At 36.5% G+C, this 20,262-nt stretch overlaps 1 protein-coding gene across 1 annotated transcript in view; it reads left to right on the top strand.

Annotated features, from left to right (window-relative positions):
• Window positions 1-7,460: 7,460 nt before the first annotated feature.
• Window positions 7,461-20,262, top strand: part of CDH11 (cadherin 11) — a 247,215-nt gene continuing 234,413 nt past the window's right edge. Inside the window, exon 1 of the mRNA XM_055818805.1 lies at window positions 7,461-7,574. The gene's annotated coding sequence lies outside the window, so the exon portion shown is untranslated. The remainder of the gene's footprint in view (window positions 7,575-20,262) is intronic.

The raw sequence follows: 20,262 nt of genomic DNA, 5'->3' as shown, positions 1-20,262 counted from the left end.
TTTGAATAATGGGGAAAGAATGATATTACCAAACCTCCATCTATCTTTTAGAGTCTAGTGTTTGATTCATGTTTGAATTAAATCCAAACAATACCTGGTGTAAGAATACATCTTTAGAAATTCTTCTTGCTTGTTAAACCCTATGCCATAAAACATTATTATTTTTCTTGTTTTACTGTTTTCAATATCTTGAAATGTTCACAGAAGTGTCTTTTTGAGGAGACATCCAAAAGCTGGTTGGTTATGTTCCAAATCAAAAGCAAGAAGGCCATGAAAATAAAAGATCTAATTCGAACACTTCTTGGCAGTTAGTGATTTGTTAAATAGTTTGGTTTTAATTGCTTTCAAAAGTGGAGGGGTAGGAGAAATCTTTTGTAATTCCTGTTTCTAGAGAAAAAAGCAACAAATGTGGGAAATCAGGCTGTTAATATTAGAAGTTACAATGTGACTCACACAGTGCATAATCTCTGCAATAGTACAGGCAGCAGAATCAGAGACAAAGAAACAGATGTGCAAACTTCCTACCAGTTAAATTCCAGCTATTTAATCAACAGCAGGACTTGTCCTTTGTTTCATATTTCCTAGCTCAGAAACATCTCAGCAGGAGGACATGAAAAGGTACTGCAAGAAAAGTGCTTTTACCGTCTGCAATCTAGTGAATACTTTAAACTTATAAAGCAACATTCACAAAGTTGGCCACGAGAATGTGAGGAAGAGGGGTAAACCAGCTATAATTCAAAACCAGCAGCCTGCTTAAGAGGTTTTACACAGCTGAGCCAGACAGAAACCTGGTTGTCTGACTTCATAATCGCTTAGTCCAGATCCAAAGAGCTTTCCTAACTACAGGCAATAAAGAAGAGTTATGCTCCTCAGAGCAAAACCAACTTGTACGTTATTAATGTAATCAGAGACTGAGATAATTGTTCTGTGACTTCTTTCACAGTGGGAAAAGTCCCTCGTGTTCTGTGGCGGTGTATGCGAAGGTGACAACTGGGCTTTGCTAGCAGCTGGGGCTAGAGCAGCAAAACTACATTTTGGTCATAAAGTCAGGAACCCTATAGCTGGGGTAAAAACACAAGCTGTCACTACATACTGCCCTGTTCTCTGGCATTGGACAGAAATGTGGTAGATAGGTTTTTAGACCTGCCATCTACTCTACAGACCAGATAAATCTCCTACAGTAAAGCAGTGCTTTTTACATGTTTCACATTATCCTGGATTCTTTGGTATTTCCCTTTCGAGATCCAGGTGCAGAAGGATGCTGAGTAAAACCAAGAGCTCTGCCTCTTCCTTGCTTTCCAGTCAATCTGGGAGCCCTCCCTAATAGCATTCGTTCTTGTGCCTGTATCTCCTGCTGCATATGCCCCACTGAAGGCTGGAGAGCCCAGGTAGTCAAGACTTGCCAAGTCTTGTTTGGCATTCAGCCAGATGTGTTGCCAGGTGAAGTCATCGTGGAGTCTTGCCTAGCATTAGTAATTTGGAAAACTCAAGAAGTTAAAGCTGGCATTGTGGAATTGGGAGCCTGCTGGGGTGACTGACCAAGGATGCATCTCTACATTCCATCAGAAAACCTGTTAGCAAAATTTAAAGACTGGCTGAAAAAATTTCTTAAATCATTGTTTGCCAGCGTTTCTCTTCATTGCAATTTCCACATTGCAAATATAATTGGATTTTATTTTTAAGCAGAGAAGAAATTATCATGTAATGTCTAAATGGACATTAGTAATAATTTGAGTCTTGAAGTAATTAATAAACAGTGTACATTATTGAAGTAGCAGTTAAGAGAAACACCAATATTTCAAGTGCCATCCATTTGTTGTGCAAATTTTATCACTTGTTTGAGGAATTATTATAGGATTAAAGGAATCTGTGTATGATTTCTGCTGAAACTTGTAGTTAGTTCTGTTATGTTTTAATATGCAAATTTGCCAATAGGCTGTAACCCTAATTGTATTGGTTTAAATTATACAGTTATGCTTTTGAGAGCCCAGCCAGTCCCAGGGGTCGTTCTGATGCACTCTAGCTTAGAAAAGAGCCTTGGAAAAAAAACAGCCCTGATTTACACTATGGTGCTAAAAGTGTGAACGACTTTCTTACTGATTTAAACCATGTCCCAAATCACTGCTAGTGATCCGTATCACAGTTCTGTGACCATTAATCATTTAATCGTCACAAAACAAAGAGCCTCTTTCATGGAGAACTGTTTCACATGCATATATGCTATATCACTCATTTTTACAGCCAAGGGACTGCATGTTGTTCACTCTTGCTAAGAAATGAACAAGTCATCCATATCCTTTGAAACCTGTACATTTTAGGCTAATTTGTTGAGGAAACAAAAATGGATTGTAGCGATATGTGCAAATAGAGATTCATGAAGTTACGTAAACTTACACAAGCAGAACATTTGGTCTGAGGACTTGGGCATTTTTCCAAGCGTATATACTAAACAGCCTGTTGCATAATTTGTAAATATACAATATAGCATCAAATAGGACAATTCCTACAGTAGCACTTGTCAAACAGTATACTTTTTGTTTAATTGTTACTAGGGGCTTTGCATCGTATCAAATGTCTATGTATCCTGAGTCTCACAGTAGAATTGATTTGAAGTTGCTGTTTTTCTCTGCAGTAGCACAACAGGATTTTTGCACAATTCTTTCTAAAATACTGTCACCTGACAGCAGACTTGGACAGATTTTCTGTTTGGCCTCATTGTGGTTTCATCTTTAATGAAGACAGTGTATGTTAATGGGCTTGTAAGATACAAGTCAACATGTTCTAGTCCAGACTGTGCCTATTAATTGTGTACAGGTTGTAAAGACTTCTGTGTATGAGTCAATTTATACACACACACACTGCTTCTTGTGTACACCAACACACTGAGGAAAAAACACAAAAATGCTAGAGACTGAGGAAGGTAAAATAATGGCAGAAGTTTTCTCTGTCAAATTAAAAATTTGGATTTCATAATTATGTAAGTGCAATTTTGGACTGTTATTATTTGCAGCAAGTAATGGTCTTTGCATCACACTAAAAGCAATCTTGCAGCCTAAAAATAATTTGCTAAAAGAATATAAGTGATTCTAGACTTAATTGAGATTTTATGTGTATTTTTAGTAACTTAATTTACCTACATAATTCATACAGTTCATTTTCTGTATTCTCAGCTTCAACAACATAACATTTCTCTATTCACTTTTGCTAATACAGTGCCTTTTTTTAGATTACCATTCTTTCTTCTGGCATTGCTTAAGCAATGGCACATACTGAGTATCTGAATCCTTATTAAATATGATTCTGCAGTCCCTCAACTTCTGTCCTGTTCATGGCTATAGACTGCTGGCAAGAAAAAAAAAAAAAAAAGACCATATCCTTTTGAAGAATCACACAGTGTTTTTTCTCTGTGTTGGGATGTGTGTGATGCTTCTAGGGCATCTTAGTGTTCCTGTGCACAGAAAATGCCTAGACTGAAAGATGGATTTTGCTGTACTGTGTTTCTGTCTGTCTCTTCCCCCCCCCCCCCCCTTAAATATATTTAATTTTTATAGAGCCTTTAAAGATCCCTTTTGAGTTTAAGTCTAAGTGTTTTTGAAAACACTATGCAGTTCAGAGTGTCTTGTAATATAAACTTCTAGGCATTTTTGAAGAAATGGCAGAAACTTGGGAAGGTGAAGTTATATTTGGTTATTACTCTCATCAGGTAAAGGCTATTGAGAGTTGTGTTGGGTTGGAACTTCTGGGTCATATTAATAAACAACAGAAAAACGAACAAAGAAGTTAAAGAACTCTGCTTCATAACTCTTAGAAACATTTCTTTGCAAGATTTGTTAGCTAAATTACAATAAAGATGTTATAAATAAATAAACAAAAAATCCCCGAACTTGTCAGATTTCAGTGTTCTTCATCTTAGAAGAACTTCAAGATTATTTTTGCACCTCTGGATACTAATCCCTTGTTTGATAATTTGGACAGCTGTCTTGCAAGTGAACCATTAATTTTGTGTTTTGAAATATATAATTTCCTTTTCAAAGTTTTTCTTGCAAACATATATTGTTATATAGCTAACTAATCTGTTTGTATAATTAGTGTGTGTTAGTGTATACATATACATGCTCTAAAACTTTTTGCAAACAAAGTACGTAACTGCGCAAGTATATGGTCATGCAGTATTCTGGTAGGGATAATCCCTGCCTTAGGAGCAAGAGAATAAAAAGGAATTGCCTTTTTTTTTTTAATTATTAATCACCACAAATAATAGAAATCCTCTTCAAAGGAAATAATTTTCAAAGCCTACAGGATGTCAACCACACTGTGTCTGGCACTGGAGTTAGCTGAAGCGCTAAGCACAGTACTCAGATTTAATCACTATTCTACTCTACAAAAGTTTTGCCTCATGTGTTTGTCATTACTGACTTTATTTACTCTGAAAGACATTTTCTTATACTTGGAATTTTTAGAAGGTATTGCACCATTTGGTTGTATTTGGAAACCCGTCTGCTTTAAATGCCGAGAAGGTGATGATTTTGGCAGTCAAAATATGTGTAAGACATTACTGTTTGTTTTTATTTTTCTTGGGTTGTTTTTTGGTTGTTGGGTTTTTTGGTGTGGTGTTGGGTGTGGTTTTTTTGATATATTTTTGTGTGTGTGTGTTTTGGTTTTTTTTTTTTTTTTCTTGTTTTTAAGGCCATAGAGCCAGCTGGTTAAGTCACAGCTAGAACACAGCAGTTCCAAAGCCTGACTGCAGATCCTGCAGCAGAGCAACACCATCTCTGTGTAGCTTCCTCCCAAAAGGGTTGAACTTGATGGTTCTCCCCCAACAGCCAAAACAATCTTCTCTCTGCACTGCAGAACTGCTGCAGTTACCTGTGTAGTCTGTGGGAGTCCAACATGCTCTCCTTGGTTCTTCTAGTCTTTACATATCTTCCTTTCAGTCTTCTCTGATGTCACTGTTTAATGAATAGTGTTAGATATTTTTGTAATACAGTATTTCATTAATATATAGTTGAACATAAAAAGGTGTTTTATCTTTTTGTAATCTCTTTGTACATTTTTTTTGCAAATTTTCTGTGCTTTTTATTAGCTGGAATTACTTCTATCAAAGTATGAAGCTGAAGTTTTATGAAATTTTGCAGGGTTGTATTATTTTAGCAGAAACAAATCTTTGTGCCTTTCAAATGTCTTGCGTTTTTTAGCTTCTATCATGGGTGTGTGTTTATGCATTATTTTGTAACTTGAGATAAAATTTCACATCCCTGATGCATTTTTTTCAAATATTCCTAGACTTTGACCTCATAAATAGAGTATTTAAAAGTTGCTCAAGGTTTTAATGCATTATCAATGCTTGGTTTACATCTTAGAATATAGCTAAATGAGTTCATTCATAATTATAAGGAGGTTTCCTCCCATAATGTATGACTTCCTACCACCGGTAATTCAAAATGTGATTTTATCAATAGGCGAGATCATAGATCTCCAAAACACAGCCTTTTCCAACCACTAGGGGGTTTGTGTTTGTTTTTTCTCTTTCTTGCCAGAGGATTTATTTGGAAGCATTTCTCTAGGTTATTTCTAGGGTGACCAGTTTAAAGATGATAAATGAAAATACAGAACCAGAGACTAGAACATCTGGGGGTTATGAGGTCTGGTGCCTTCCTATTTTGCTATCATGTAACAGAAAGTTTTACTGCATTTATCAAGTTCCATTTTAAAAACCTGGAGATAAAGCAGTATCATAAGAATTATGTCAACACGCTCTTTCAAATCCCAAATTACCTAACTGAGAATGTATTGAATTTTCTTCTGTCTCTGTGGGTTATTTGGCTATAATACTTTTCTGGAAAAATATCTTACATTTTGCTTTCCTTGATTTTTGTAGCTTGCAGAGGAGACATTATAACTGACTTTCATCTAATAGCTGCAGCTGTGTGGTCCAAAGGAAGAGCCTGGTAGCATTGAGACGGGGGGGGCTAGAGGAGAACTGTTAATCTAGTTAGTGCCTTTAACTGAAAACTTTTAGTCACTTGGTTAAGTGGGGAAAATGGAACTGAACAGAAGAAGGGAGTGCAAAAAATATATACGAAATATTTTAGATCACGGATCTTAATTTAAAAGCTTGTGAGGACAGAAGCATGTAAAATAATCCATTCTGTTTTCTGCAAGCTGTGGGGACTAGTAATATAATCGTTCCACATGATGTTTGGGATCTGGCATTTGATGGCAGCGAATCTGAACTTCTCTGAGCTTTATCCCTTTGTGTACCCACTCTGCTCCACAGCTTTCGCCTGCTACATGAGCCTACACCTTGATGCCCACAGCCGTGACCCTTCCCCTGAAGGAAATGGAGCTGTTCTGAGCCAGCTGTTATCTTTCTGTAGTGAAAGAGCCCAGAGATGTTTTTTGTTGGGTTGGGCCCAAATTGATCATATTTTGTAGGTAATATGATGTATAGCACTTACAGGCTAGGGACTAAACATCATTAAAAATATGCCAGATTATTATTTACTCAGATTTATTTTGGTCATTAACTATTGTGTGACGTTATGATAACATTACTGTTACATGTTATTAGAAACTATAGAGACTGACAAATACAAAAGATGGTTGATGACTGGCATGCTATAGGAAAGAATAGTTTCTGGAAGTTTGCACAGAATTTACAGCAAAGCTGTTAAATTATTACCAGCTGAAATTACAGCAGGTTTTTTTGTTGTTGTTGTGCTGGATGTAAATTACAGGGAATGGAGGAAGTGCAAGAGAACCTTTCAGGAGATTTTGATCAAATCACCACGTGTCCAAAAATATTTTACTCACTTCAAGCTTAATGCTTTTGTGGGAGGAAAGGATAGGTGAATGTTTATCAGCTGTTTTGTGAAAAGATATCTAAGGCTTATTAAATGTTGATTCATGTTTTTCATTACACATTATGTGTGTTTTGTATATATATAATTCACCAAGATTGCTTTCTGGTTTTTATTTATTTATATAATAAATAAGTTTGTGTATGTTCTATGCAGAAGAGTATATTTTTTCCTGTCTATTGGTTGCTTTATATTACTTATGTCTAACTTCCATAGCTGAGTAAACAGGATTATCTCTGACTTAATGGTATTGCAGTCATCTCAGTGAGGAAAGTGTGTACTGTTTCAAAAATATACTTGTTTATTAAACCTTTTTTGTGTTGCATTATAAATTTGTTAAAAAAAATTAAATTAGATCCTGTAATTGTTACGTTCAAACTAATGGCAAAGCTAGTTTTGGATGTTAAGCAATTACATTTCAAATCAGAATCGTGGTTCTGCCCATGAATGTAAATTCACATAGCTCAGGTACCAGGAAAAACATTCTGATTTACATAAGCTTGTCCCAGATTTGAGGGAGATCTCTTACCTTTTCTTAAATGGAATGTAAGAAAGTGTTATAAACTGCAATTTCTCTGAATTCTCTTTTCCTATACAATATTCTAGGAGTGACATGTGTGCTTTTCCTTGCACAGAAGAGGAGGTGAAACAGCCTGCTTTCAGGAATGGAAAGGAATGTTTTTCCTCATTGGGAAAAAACTGGTGATGTTAAAGGTAAGATGTTGGAAAACATTTCACTGGATAGTGTGTTATTACTGTAGTTATATGGAGATATTTTCCTCTTGCTAATTTGAAATTTTTGGTTTCTTGAGAAGAGCTACAAATCTAAGCCAGGCCTTCGGAGAAGGCCCAACTGCTGGCCGCAGTGTCTGCTGTGCCTGTGGCAGCGGCGAAGGCCGTTTCGCATGCCGCTGGAAAACAGCGGGCCCAGTGGTGGTCTGCTGTACTCTTTGCTCACCTTGGGATAAGAATGTACTGGAAGTTTTTCTACACAAGGCAATTCCACCGTGCTGGTGGAATACTTCTTGACTGTCCTGGCCAATTTATGAGACAAACTCAGAATAACGGCTTCTGACAAGGCTTTTAATAGTTCTCTGCTTTGCAGCAGCTTGGCCGATGCTGCAAGCTCTGGGGCTCCTCTCCCTTTGGATGAAGTTACAAGAACACAAAGTGTTTATTTTTGATTTTCTGATATATAGAATTCCATGAAGAATGCAGTTTAGCTGTACTTGAGGAATGTAGGTGCTGTATACATGCCCCATTAATACTAATCTATTAAGTGGGTTGTCAAGGTTTTCTTTTCACATCTGTTTTCTAGGAAGTAAACCCATTCCCTAAGCACGTAGTCTGAACATGCAAATAGACTATTTTATTTTTTTTAAGTGAAATCATGACAGAACCAGAAAACTAATCCTTCAGTTAATCACTAGGAATACTTGAAAGGAGAGAAACTATTGTCTGTCTGCCTTGCCTCACCTCCGCTGAGCACCAGGAATAATGCGCATCAGGAAGTGAAATGTGTGTAAATCACTAAGAATGAGAAGTTGACCAAAGCTGTGTTTCAAGGCATTCAAAGTACAGGAAAGGTTTCAATAAGAGGTGGGGAAAAAAAGTTGTTCAGCTGCCAGAAAATGGAGAACGGTTGTTTTGCATTCAAAAGGTGAGTTGTGTATTAAGACAAAAGGAGTTTGGTTTTTGGTTTGGTTTGGTTTTTTGTGGTGTGTGGTTTTTTTGTTAAGTGTAGGAAGCCAAGCCTTGTGTATTCATGATTTCAAGGGTTTTGACAGATACAGAATAATTCTTCTTGTTAAATTCTGACTTAAATATTTGCCCTCCAGCTTGAATAGACATTTTTTTCTTTTCCTATCCTAAACTGTAGAGAAATACCGGCTCTATTTCAACTGTTTCCATACTGGATCAACAAACTTTTTGGGTATGGTTTAGAGGTGTTGTGTTATTAATAATGCTTATGCTATAACTGATGATCTGAATCTCAGTGTAGAAACTAGTTAATTTTTTTTTCCAAATCTGAGAAGTGCTTGTATCTTGTCTGCATGTTTCCTGTCTGTGGTTGACATGATTTTATGTGTCTTGTAGAAAAACAAATGCTACTCATGCTCTTTAATGATGTATTCCCTGTCTCTGACAAGTTCACTGTTTACGTTCTTGGGCTAGGCATGGGAAGACACTTCAGAAGATAAACACATACAATTGATCACAGAGACATGAATTAAAAGACTGCAGTCAACAGGATTGAAAATGAGCACAACCTCTCTCCTGCTTTTTAGGTGTGGTGTTTAAAAGTGTACATCTAGCATTTAATACTTGCTAGTAGATCTGTTTTACTATGCTAGAATTTCTGGTAGAGCTGTCCCTAAAAGTATATTTTTCACAATTGCAATAAGTGTAGATTTTGTAAGGTCTGAGTTCTGGTTCTGCACTGTTTTTCATGAGATTCTCAGTTCCTAATGCGTTAGTTACTTGGTAGTCTCCTATTGCCTTCAGCCTTCTTGTGTGGATCTCTTATGGATCTTCAGCTAAAGCTGAGCATGCTGTTGGAGGATGTGTTAGATGCTTTGTAGATGATATAATCTAGTGCAACAGTATGAAAAGTAGCCATTATATGATCCCTCATGGGGCAAGTTCATCTAACCATAGACACACTGTCTTGTCCACCATTCTTTAAGTAATCCTGAAATCCTTTTGCATACTTAAAGCTACTGAACACAGAGAAGAAAGGTTCATTCAGTAAGTGGAAAAGTCGCCTTGTGTCTATGTCATGAAATACAAAAGTACAAATAAATTATGCATGCACAATAGAAGAAAATTTCTCTAATTCTGTGGTGGCAATAAACTATATTATCCTGGGTAAAGGTTTAAAAGGGTTAGGGTCAGATTCTCTCCCTTGCTGTGATCATGTATGCCTTCATGCAATAAATTGCTTTAAATGTCATCTGACTGGAGGAAAAACTCCTTTGGTGAAGAATTGGTTTAGTTATGTAATTCATGCGTATGCTAGTCAGGACAAAAAAAATGTAGTAGCTCTTTGTGAACGAACAGGTTTTTCTTGGGTTTTTCCAAGGAAGGATACTTCTTTGCATCTATCTGGTTTGCTGTGAGCTGAATATAGAAACTTTGCAAATCTGTGCCAGGTAGTTTTGATTTTAAGCCAAACATTAAAGGCGCTGTACACTGTCTGTAAAAAGCCTTCGTGCAAGTGCTGGCTCCAGGAGCGCCTGGGGCAGGGCTTAGCGCTCAGTGCAGTATAGCAGGACTCCTAGGAGATGTTTCCCTTCTATCGTGGAGCTGGTGATTTGTGTGTGTAAATCAAGTAACGTGTTTCTTCTGCCTTTGGCATTTCTATGTGGACTGTTGCTATAACAGCAAAACGTTAACATTTTTTGTAATTTTTTGGTATTCAGACTAAAAGCATTTTCTGCTCCGGGGTCAGATGGTGAGAATCTGTAGAATATTCTTAAGGTGCCACATTTTCATGATGATGTATGTAGGAGAAAGCTCAGGATAATTTGTTGGGTTTTTTTTTTTGATGAAAGAGCTTCTTGCATCTTTCTGTAAAATAGGGAAGGCCAGTGGTTCAGTTATAGGAACTGAAATGTGAGAATATTATAATAATTCATTCTGCAAAACTGAAAGGCAAACAAGTATAGGCTTTAAAACAGCAGGCATAAGTGGTGTTACTGTGTTAATACACTGTAATTGTATGCTTTTGTTGCTATTACTGGAACTATTTTCCTTAATCTTAAAAGAAGATAAATAAAAGAGGGTTTAACATATATAGTTAGGAAACTAATATTAATTTTTTTCTTGTTTGCACATGAGTAGTATAACCTGTATGGACTTCACTAATATCTGTGTAACTAGAATTTTGTGCATTAGAAATCAACTTGGTAAATTTATGTCTGAAGCTTTTACTTGCCTGTCAAGAAAGAAGAACTGAATACCTGGAGTCTGACAGTGCTTGACCTGGGTTTGTCCAATAGCCCTTTGTGGCAATCTGCCTGCCCACTGAACACACATTTTGTTTCTGTCTCTTTAAATTTACTCAGTCTAATGCTATTTTAAGACAGATTTTGGTGGTGCAAAAGGTGTCTGGCCAAGTGTTGCATCTCTCATTCCTCTGACCATCTGACCCTGCTGGAGGTAAGAGAAGGGAAGAACAGAGGAAGGGAACTTTGGTGGTGGAATGGGGACGACGAACAGAGAATCCTTAAAGATTGTGTTCAGCTGGTGATGGTTCCTCTACCTCACCTTGTTTTTAATCTCAGCAGACAGTGAAAGTTGGGAATGGTGAAGCATAGCAAAAGTAGCATTGTTATGGCATGAGCTGAGTGATGCAGAGAGTAAAATATTTCACTCCTTGAGGCTTGCAGATGCACAAGTAAATCCCAGGAGACATGTTAATATGCAACAGTAATTTGTAATATAACTCAACTAAGCATTGACAAATCCATTTGATACACACCTGATAAGATTTTTTTCAGTTTGAGTGCTTAGTGTTGTATGCACCAAAACTGATGTGTCAAGATAAATGCGTGTAAGTTATTTTCCATTCCTCCCCCCATTTATCACTGACTAGAAGAATAAAATTATATTTTCCTGGATCCTACAGTTTTACTTTGTTTTATTGTGACATCTGTCGTACAAAAAGTTTTATCCTCTTAAACATCTTACAAAGAACTGCTTTTTTCATGATAAGGACTTAATCTTTGATCATGACATATTTTAACCAAGATTTGTCAGTTAGGCACTGTATTTTCTTCAAAACTGGAGAACTGTTGGAGGTGTTTACTGCTAAACAGAACTTTGGGGAAAAGGAATATATTTTTTTGTGTGTCGTGAAGAATATTATGATGCAAGTGGGAGCAATTTCAAAAGAGGTAGAGAAGAGGAGAGGTATAAAACTTCAGTAACTAGAGAATGTGCAAGTCTCCTTTTGTTCCATACTGTATTGATTTTTTGCCTTGCAAAATGGCAACGGCTTCATGTATACAAGCTTCATAAAAAACAGGCTTAATAGCACTGCTTTGAAAGAAATGTGTAACCAAATTCTGAGCTCAACTATAAGTAACATACCTCTATGTATGCCAACGAAATTTCACTAATACACACAAGCAGACAACTTTATACTTCAGGTTATATGGGTCCCATTTAGGTTGGATTAGCATCAGGAATCATAATCATTGGGTGTTTCTTCATTTTTCTTCTGAATTACATGGAGATTAAAAACAAATAACAGCGAAGAAAACCCCTGGATGCACAATATTTATACAAGAAGACATTAGCAGGAAATTTCAGTGCTTCCACTAATAAATTCAGCCAGAAATGCTTGAATGTGATCCTTTATTTCAGTGGTAGGTATACAGTGTTATGTATTTTCAGTGTATGACAGCATGAAAAATGCGAATGAAATGGAAAAGGAAATCGTTCTCCAGCAACACATCAGAGCCACTGATGGAGGCAAAGTTTGGATTTGGTTCTGAAATGTTTGAAGAAGTTGAATGAATCAGTGTAGTGATTCCTCACAATTGTTTGGAGGGATTCAGTTCACTCTTATCTGCATTTTGGAAAGTAAGTCCCCTATCCTAGAAGTACGTATAAAATTTCTCAAGATATTTTTAAAGCAGTGTTGGAATAAAAAAGCCTGGACTTCTCAGATCTTGCCCTTTACAGACATATATGGAAGGCTATTTAAAAAAAAAAAAAAAGGCAAAAAAAAATCCAACTAAAAACAACAAAGAAAAATGGTGATAATAGGGAGATTATGCATAATTTCTCCCATAATGGGAGACTTACAACCATAGAGCACACTTCTTGTATATTCCCCTCTACCATCAAATTATATTTTGTGTCATTTAGGTCAATTCTTGAGCTGCACATGTAGTATATTATCAGAAAGTGCAGGAGGACTCGTAACCTTTAGTGAGTTCCCAGTCCAGTTATAAGTCTCCTGCTAAAATGCTCACTGCTTTTTCTTAATGATGTGCACAACTCCTACTTAGACTGTCTTACTGCTCGTTAACTTCTTCGAAGCAGAGCTGCCTTGTAAAGAAGGAAGTGTCCAAGACCTGTGTCAATTTGTACTGCTAAATAGATACAGCCTGTTTATTAATCCAGAAACATAACAATGTAGCTACATAAATCAAATGGATCTAGTGTAGGGCTTTTTTTCCCCCCTGCATATTAGACACTAAGAAGTGGAAGCAGAGGGGAAACTGCAATAGGAGCAGCAAATTCTGCCCCAGGGCATGTGCCCCTGGAGTGTGTCATGGTAACCTCCAGAATTCCACCCTGGCCCCATTTTTTTCTTTGCCTGCTTTTCCCAACCTTTACAGCTACAATCCTCCCATCCCAAACACCACCCACCCCATGCCAGCTTCTATTCTGGGCATGGGCTCATTCACAGAACAGACTGAAGTGAAATAAAGTCGTCAAAGCATCTTTTCTTGCAGTAGCTGCTGTTTCTGTTCAGGATTCCAAACACCTGAATGCAAACTTAAAGTATCCAAAACAGTCATGGACAAAACTGACAGAAAAAGATGGTGTTGGGGAAGGTGTGGAGTCAAATGGTCATGCTATGTAAACAGAGCAGCAGATGTGTTTATTGATTGTGTTGGATGAAAAAAGTACGGGATAAATGAAAACTAATTTACAGATTTTAAATATTTTGAATAGTAATTATTGTACAGAATTATGGAAAGGAAAAATATAGTGGATTTAAGGGTATTGAAGCTTGCCGTGTTTTCTGCCTATTTTTCCCCATGGATTTGGGTTTGGAGAGCTGTAGATAGAGGTTTTGTCTCAGTTCCTACGACTGTCTCTTAATGTCTTGTTATTGATCTGTGCCTCTCTCTGCTTTATCAGATATTTTGCTCGTTACCTGTTGGGGTCACAAAAATAAGATTACTGTATGTTGTTCTATGGCACAATAGAGTCAAGAATACTCCTTTGCATCTCCATTTTTGTCTTAAAGTAATTTCTGTGCTGTGACTTTTATTTTATTTTTCCCCCAATCTCTTTAGCCATTTATTGTTCTGAGTGGGGATTTTGGGGGAGGGATGCATATCTCTGTGTTAAAAAGCTTCTCAGCATGAATTTGCTGTCAGCACAGCTGACTACAGCTCTTCAGAACTGCAAGTAGAATGAAATATGAATTAAAGTAACTAATTAAGATTGTACACAATTTTGAATGTATTCATTGTAGCCATTGGTGGTTTTCTTCAGTCATGTAACTGCCGCCTCTACCTGTCGTTCTCTGAGTACACTTCAGATAATCTACAGTTTTTATTACTGGGAAAAGTAATATTCATTACAATCAGTTTGACTGACCTGTGCTTTGTATTACTTTTCATAAGGTGTTTCATTGTTGATGAAATTTCAGTGATTTATGGTAATGTGATTTGTGAAGTGATCAGAAGGTAAAGAAATCTGTGGCTATGTCTGAATGAGTGAACTCCATCTCGGGATCAACCATCGCAAATTTCTTTCAAAACTTCATCTTATTCCATCAAGCCTACCCGGATGGAAGGTAATTTTCTAATATTAACAATCCACTTCCTTTCTTATTTCCAGTGTAAGTTGTTGACATATCTACCTGAAGGTCTTTTAAAAGAGGAAAATACCAAATATATACAAAGTATGTTAAGGTCATGAACCCCTCAGAAGGAGAAAAAAAAAAAAACACACACCGAAAAAAAAAAAAAAAAAACCCAACAAAAAAGAAGCATGCAAGATTGTTGTGGGGCAGAGGTTCAGTTGCTGTGAAATCGTGCTGCCTGCGAGCACTTTTGCATGCTCTTGGATGTTCCCTGAGTGCAGTGGACAGGCAGAAGAGAGGAGGAAAGAACAGGGAAGTTGAATTTTGCGAGTGTTGCAATATATTGTTTATGCCAACCTTTGCCTTGATGAGAAGGAACGTGCTTCCTTGAACGCTTTTTTGGTCATTCTTTGTGAAATGAAAAGGCAAGAGCCACATGCGTGAGTGTCTTTCATGGGAACAGCATACAATCCTGATGTCTTGCTCAGTTACTGAACCGGAGCTTTAGGAATATTTCATGTGGATGCAAGAAGTATGCAGAGCCCATCGCGTATGGGAAACCTTAGTCTGCCATGTAGTGCTGACTCTCTTGAAATAACATGTGTTGTCGATTGGTTATTTTTATTTGTCTTTGCTCAAATACAGGATTTAATATTTTCTATTCCAAACAGCAGATGAGACCACTGGACTGTATCAGACCAGTATATCTGTCTACAGTGATCAGGAGAGTTGTAGGGAGTAGTATAAGAGTAATGCATTGGCACTTCCTCAGCTTTTTGCATGAGCCCACTAGGATCCATGGATTTTCTGAGTCAGAGGTGATATGTTTGTGCTTAATGGTCTTTGATAGTTACTATAAAACCTTTGTTTCCTTAGTCCCTGAGTGCTTCTGAGAGCCCTTGTGAATTCTGATATACAGAGAATAAGTGCACATGTTGGCTAAAAGTTATTGATCTCTTAAGGGGCCTGGAATGTCACCACTTATTTCCATATGAATAAGTTGTTAAGTGTCTATCCATATGTATTAATCATTGATGGAATGAAACAATTCAAAATTGTATTTTTAGACTCAGCTGAATTAGTGGTGTTCATAACATATGTATTCTTGAGATGTTTTTTCTATTGGATTTAAATTATTAATATTTACAGCAATATTATTAGTGTTTACTCTTGCATTGTATTGGATTTATATGCTAATAATGCTGCTACTTCATGCACATGAAGAGTTTGAATTGGTGTCAGCTCTTCTTTTGAGGCTGGTTTCTTCCTGACCTTTCTGTAGGAGCACAGCAGTACAGTGGGAAGTAGAGACTCTGCCGAAAGCCACCATGCAGGAGTTAACAGGCAAACACTCCTCCTAAGCTTTTCTTCTATGGATGGAGAATGATTTTCTTGGCTCTGTACACTTTGCAACATAAGTAAATGACAGGAGGTGGCTTAGATTTAGACAATTTCAAGTCCAGCTGTGCCACTAGTGACCTCTTTCAAGCAATGCAACAAAACATCATTCTCGATACAAGGCCATGCTAATGTGATGTAATCTTGTCTCTGCATTAGTTTCTTCCTCAATGAAGCAGGTTCCATGCTGTACACTTATTAAAGTAGCATGTAAAGGTGTGTTTTCATTTTATATCTTTTCTGCCTCCAGCCTGGCCTTGTTCTTTTGTGTTCCACTCTCTGTGTCTTCATTCTGTTCCACTTAGAGCTAACAAAGTTTTCATGTTAACTTGATCTGAAACAGTGTAAAACCTTGAGTTGTATTTGAAGTGAAGGTCACAGATAAAAAAAAAATCTTTTGTTAGATCAACTGAAGTAACATGCAGGCAATTAGGGGAATTTTCCCACTGATATGATCAATTAGTTTAATAGAGGTACAAGGGGTTTTTTATTAAACTTTCCTTCCCCGTACCCTTAAGCCACAGTGGCTGCTGCAGTGTGACTCCTGCACATGAGTTGCATTTGGTTTTATGCAATGTTTTTCAAGCACCCTTGAATGTGTGTTTGCTCTTTTAATTAAAGGTCTCCATGCATCTGTATTTGTGTGTGTAGGAATTTGTAAGGTTACATTTCCACTGAAAAGAGAAGTTAAAATTAACTCTTGTTTTTCTGGCAGTATAGGCTAGGACAGAGTTGACAGTAAGCAGTTCTGAAGACAGCTGACATTCAAAATGGATTTGTTCATTACTAGTTCTGTTTTCCTTCTTAGCAGAATCAAAACCAAACAAACCAGTCCCTATATTTTCCAGTGCTTATCTGTCATGTGTTTAGTTTATCTTGTATTGGATGTCATAAGCAGTAGAGGGCTTTTTCCCCTGTAACAAATATAACTTTCAAACTGTTTCAAAATGTGTTTAACCTTACCTACATTGACTTCCTATTGTATCATAATAGTTGAACAAGGACTTCTTTAGCAATATTCAAATCAGTTTTTAATGAGCTATTTAATTAAAGGCTAATTGAGGTGAACTCATTAAAGATTTCCAAGTTATGCTTATCAGGGTAGCTATGTTTTAAGTTTTAAATATTTGTTTTATATTGTTTGATTATAAAAGCACATCTAAAATTTGGTTTTAAATGTCTAATTGGACTTCCTATGCACTTTTCTTTCTTAAGACCCCATGTTGAATTTACCATATGTGAATTTAATGTATTGCTAGTGTTGAGCTAACATAAGAAGCACCAAAGCTGTTAAAAGGTGCTTTTAGAGTCTTAGATACTACAGAATTCAACAGTGTTTTGGGAGTCAGTGGTATTTTGGGGGGTTTCTGTTAATCTCGGTCTTATTGCATGGATGTTAACTATATTTTATGCATATTTCTTAATCTTGGTGAGTTTCCTTGACAGCAGGCTAACTGCAGGGAATATTACTACATGATGATACTGTAAATCTTCTCTGTGTTGAACAATCAGTCAGTTAATGAATAAGAACATTAACCAATCTGGTAGATTTCTCTTTCTGGGAGTACTTACTATCCTCTTGAATCAAAGTGAATTTGGAAAATAAGCACTTTGTTTGATTTTATTTTTGTCATTGACAGCAACACGAAGTAGTTGACTAGAAATGTGGGGGAAAGGAAGAGAAAATAGAACAAGAAATCTGAGGCAGGCAATTCCCAGAATTAATCTACATTTCCTGAGCTCCCAAGGTTTGCTATCAATAAATGGGTCATCATAATAAAAGCCTCTAAGAAAACTGCTACTGAGACTCAGAGACCTTGTTGAAGCAAACACTTTTTATTTCCTCCTTCTATCGGATTTCTTCCCTTTTCTGTTCGTTCAAATGGCAGAAGTCAACAGCCGGTCACACTTCCCTTGAATTTGATATAGTTGGGATTCAGTAGTGCAGTGTTAGATGCACGATATTCTTGCAGCTGATATTTTGGGAGGAGATTATCAGTGCAGGAGTGAAAAGTGAGTGAAATGTGATTGGTTATAGATCCATCAATTTCATCCCGTGCTGGGTTTGTCCTGAGATTGATAACCCTGCAGTCCAGGCTTCTGGTTACTAACTGTAGCATATTATTTTATAGTCTTGTACTGTCAGTAGGGTTTTCTTCTGTTAGTGCACAGGCGGTCCGTTTCTGTACTCTTAATCAGAACAGGAACAGTCCCGCTGCGAGGTGAGAGAATCCTTTTGGGACAGTTATCTCTGTGAAGCTCAATGTGGCAGCACTGAGTGATGAACTGTGTTTTGCCTTAATGGAGGATGGAGTCATCTCAGTAATTAAGTGCTTAAGCATTTTATTGCTCAAGTATTAGATAATCTCTACAAATGAAGAGGTTTTCCAGTTTTGCTAGGCAAATTGAAAAATCGGTGAAAATGTATGTTTTTATGTACTTTAACATGAAATGAGAACATGGTGATTATTTTATATACCTTTGCAACCTTTTCAGTTTTTACAAAGTGTTTCATTCGGGTTGTCACAAACATCCCATTATACTTAAGGTATTTAATACAAAGATATTTAATTTCAATTTTAAAAATGTTTTAGGTTAAATCTCAAGCTTCGTGTATACTTGAAGTGACCTTGTATCTGTTGAAGAAACTATATCCTAGCAGGTTGGTGGTGTTGTACTTTTTGGAAAGGTGACATAACTGAGCAAAAATTGTGTTTTCTGTGTATGTAGGACAATCTAAGTTTAAGAGTCTTAGAAATCAGTTGTATCACTATAGGGCTCACTGGTTTTCCCTATCCTACTTTTTGTAAGATAAGACTTGAGGGCCTGCCATGTGATTATAGGATTATTTGAGAAGAATGTAAGATCTGCATCAATGTGTTAATGCTGGTGTAGCTCAGCATCCTGTCTCCAGTGTGGACAACACCAGATGAGAGGACGTGATGGGTCTGTAGATGTATCTGCAGATTGGGCCTTTTTCATTTTATTCTCTCAGCTCCAGTAATATATGGAGTAGCTGCTTCTAGTGCTTTGAGGGTGGACATTCCCTCCAGGAATTTATCTAATTCCTTTTGAAAAAATTTATACTCTTGGCAGAGGCATCATACTGGGGTAATGAGCTGTATGATTTAATTATGAGTTGTGAAGAAAAAGTCCTTCTTCTTGGTTGTTTTGAACTGCTTGTTCATAATTTCATTTTATACCACTTATGTCTTGAATAATGGCAAATAATGAAAAATCATCGCCTATTCACTATCTCTATACTACTCATCGTTTTATAGACCTCTATCATATTTCTTCTTAGCCACTTATTTTCTGAAATTACTGAGTGTAGTTTTCTTTCTATGAAATCCATTCCATTCTTCTGAACAAATTCATTGTTCTGAATTCTTCTGTACTCTGCTCTTCTACACTATAATCTTTCTGAGTAGTGATGACTTAAACTGTATGCAGTATTTGAGATGTGGGTATACCATAGTTAGAGCACTAATGATGCTTTGTGTTTTATTCCCTATTCCTTTCCTAATGATTTCCTAATGTAGCGTGTGACATCTTGACTGCCACTAAAACTGTGAGTTGATGATTCCTGATTATTTTTTTTTTCCCCAAAATGTGTTAAGGGTCCATCACTTTTTATGCAAAATAAGAAGCTGGCTCTTCAGAAAGCAGTTACTGTGTATGTTTACATTAATTTTCACTTGCCATTGTGTTGTAAAATCATATTTTTTCTTGTCGATCTTCAGTGAGGTGACAGCCATAAGTATAATTTAAAAAAACTAATACACAAAAGATAAATTGTGGGTTTAATATATAGAGCAGAAGCATTTCTTTGTTTGCAAGCTCTCTTTTATTATTATATACTCTTTTCCTGATCGCTTATGAATATCATGAATAGCAAATATGCTAGTACAGATTATTCAGTATCTCACTAATCTCTTTCCTTAATGATAAAACCTAAACAGATTTATTTTCCTTTTCTTTTGACAAAGCAACGTTGACTTTCCAGTATATCTTTTTTACATGTATTTCTTTTTCTTTGTAGTCTACACTTGACCATCTTACATAGTCTGCAAAAAAATAGTTTTTTACTACCCTTTGATAGTTCTTGGAGGTCTTGTTTGACTTTGTTACCTGACATAATTTCTTTAATATTGTTGTTAGCTTAATAAATTTCCAACTGTAGTCAGTAGTTCAACTGTCTTTTATTAGGATTCATAGGTAAATAACAGCTATTCCCAGTAATTTCTTATTTTATTTACTGCTAATACTGCATTTTAATAACGTTCTTCAAAACCTTTCCTGCTAATCTGGCCTAATGTCAGGTGCTATGTACTTGCTGTTATCCTAACATACACATATATATGTCTGTATATGTTTTTTATTGTTAGCCATTTGTCAGAGAAATACAGGTAGTTTTCCATCCACAATATGCAGACAGGTTCACTTGAA

The sequence above is a fragment of the Falco peregrinus genome, chromosome 14, assembly GCF_023634155.1.
Source record: "Falco peregrinus isolate bFalPer1 chromosome 14, bFalPer1.pri, whole genome shotgun sequence".
Lineage (NCBI taxonomy): Eukaryota > Metazoa > Chordata > Aves > Falconiformes > Falconidae > Falco > Falco peregrinus.
The sequence above is the reverse complement of the archived record's forward strand: the minus strand, read 5'-3'. Positions and strand labels throughout refer to the sequence as shown.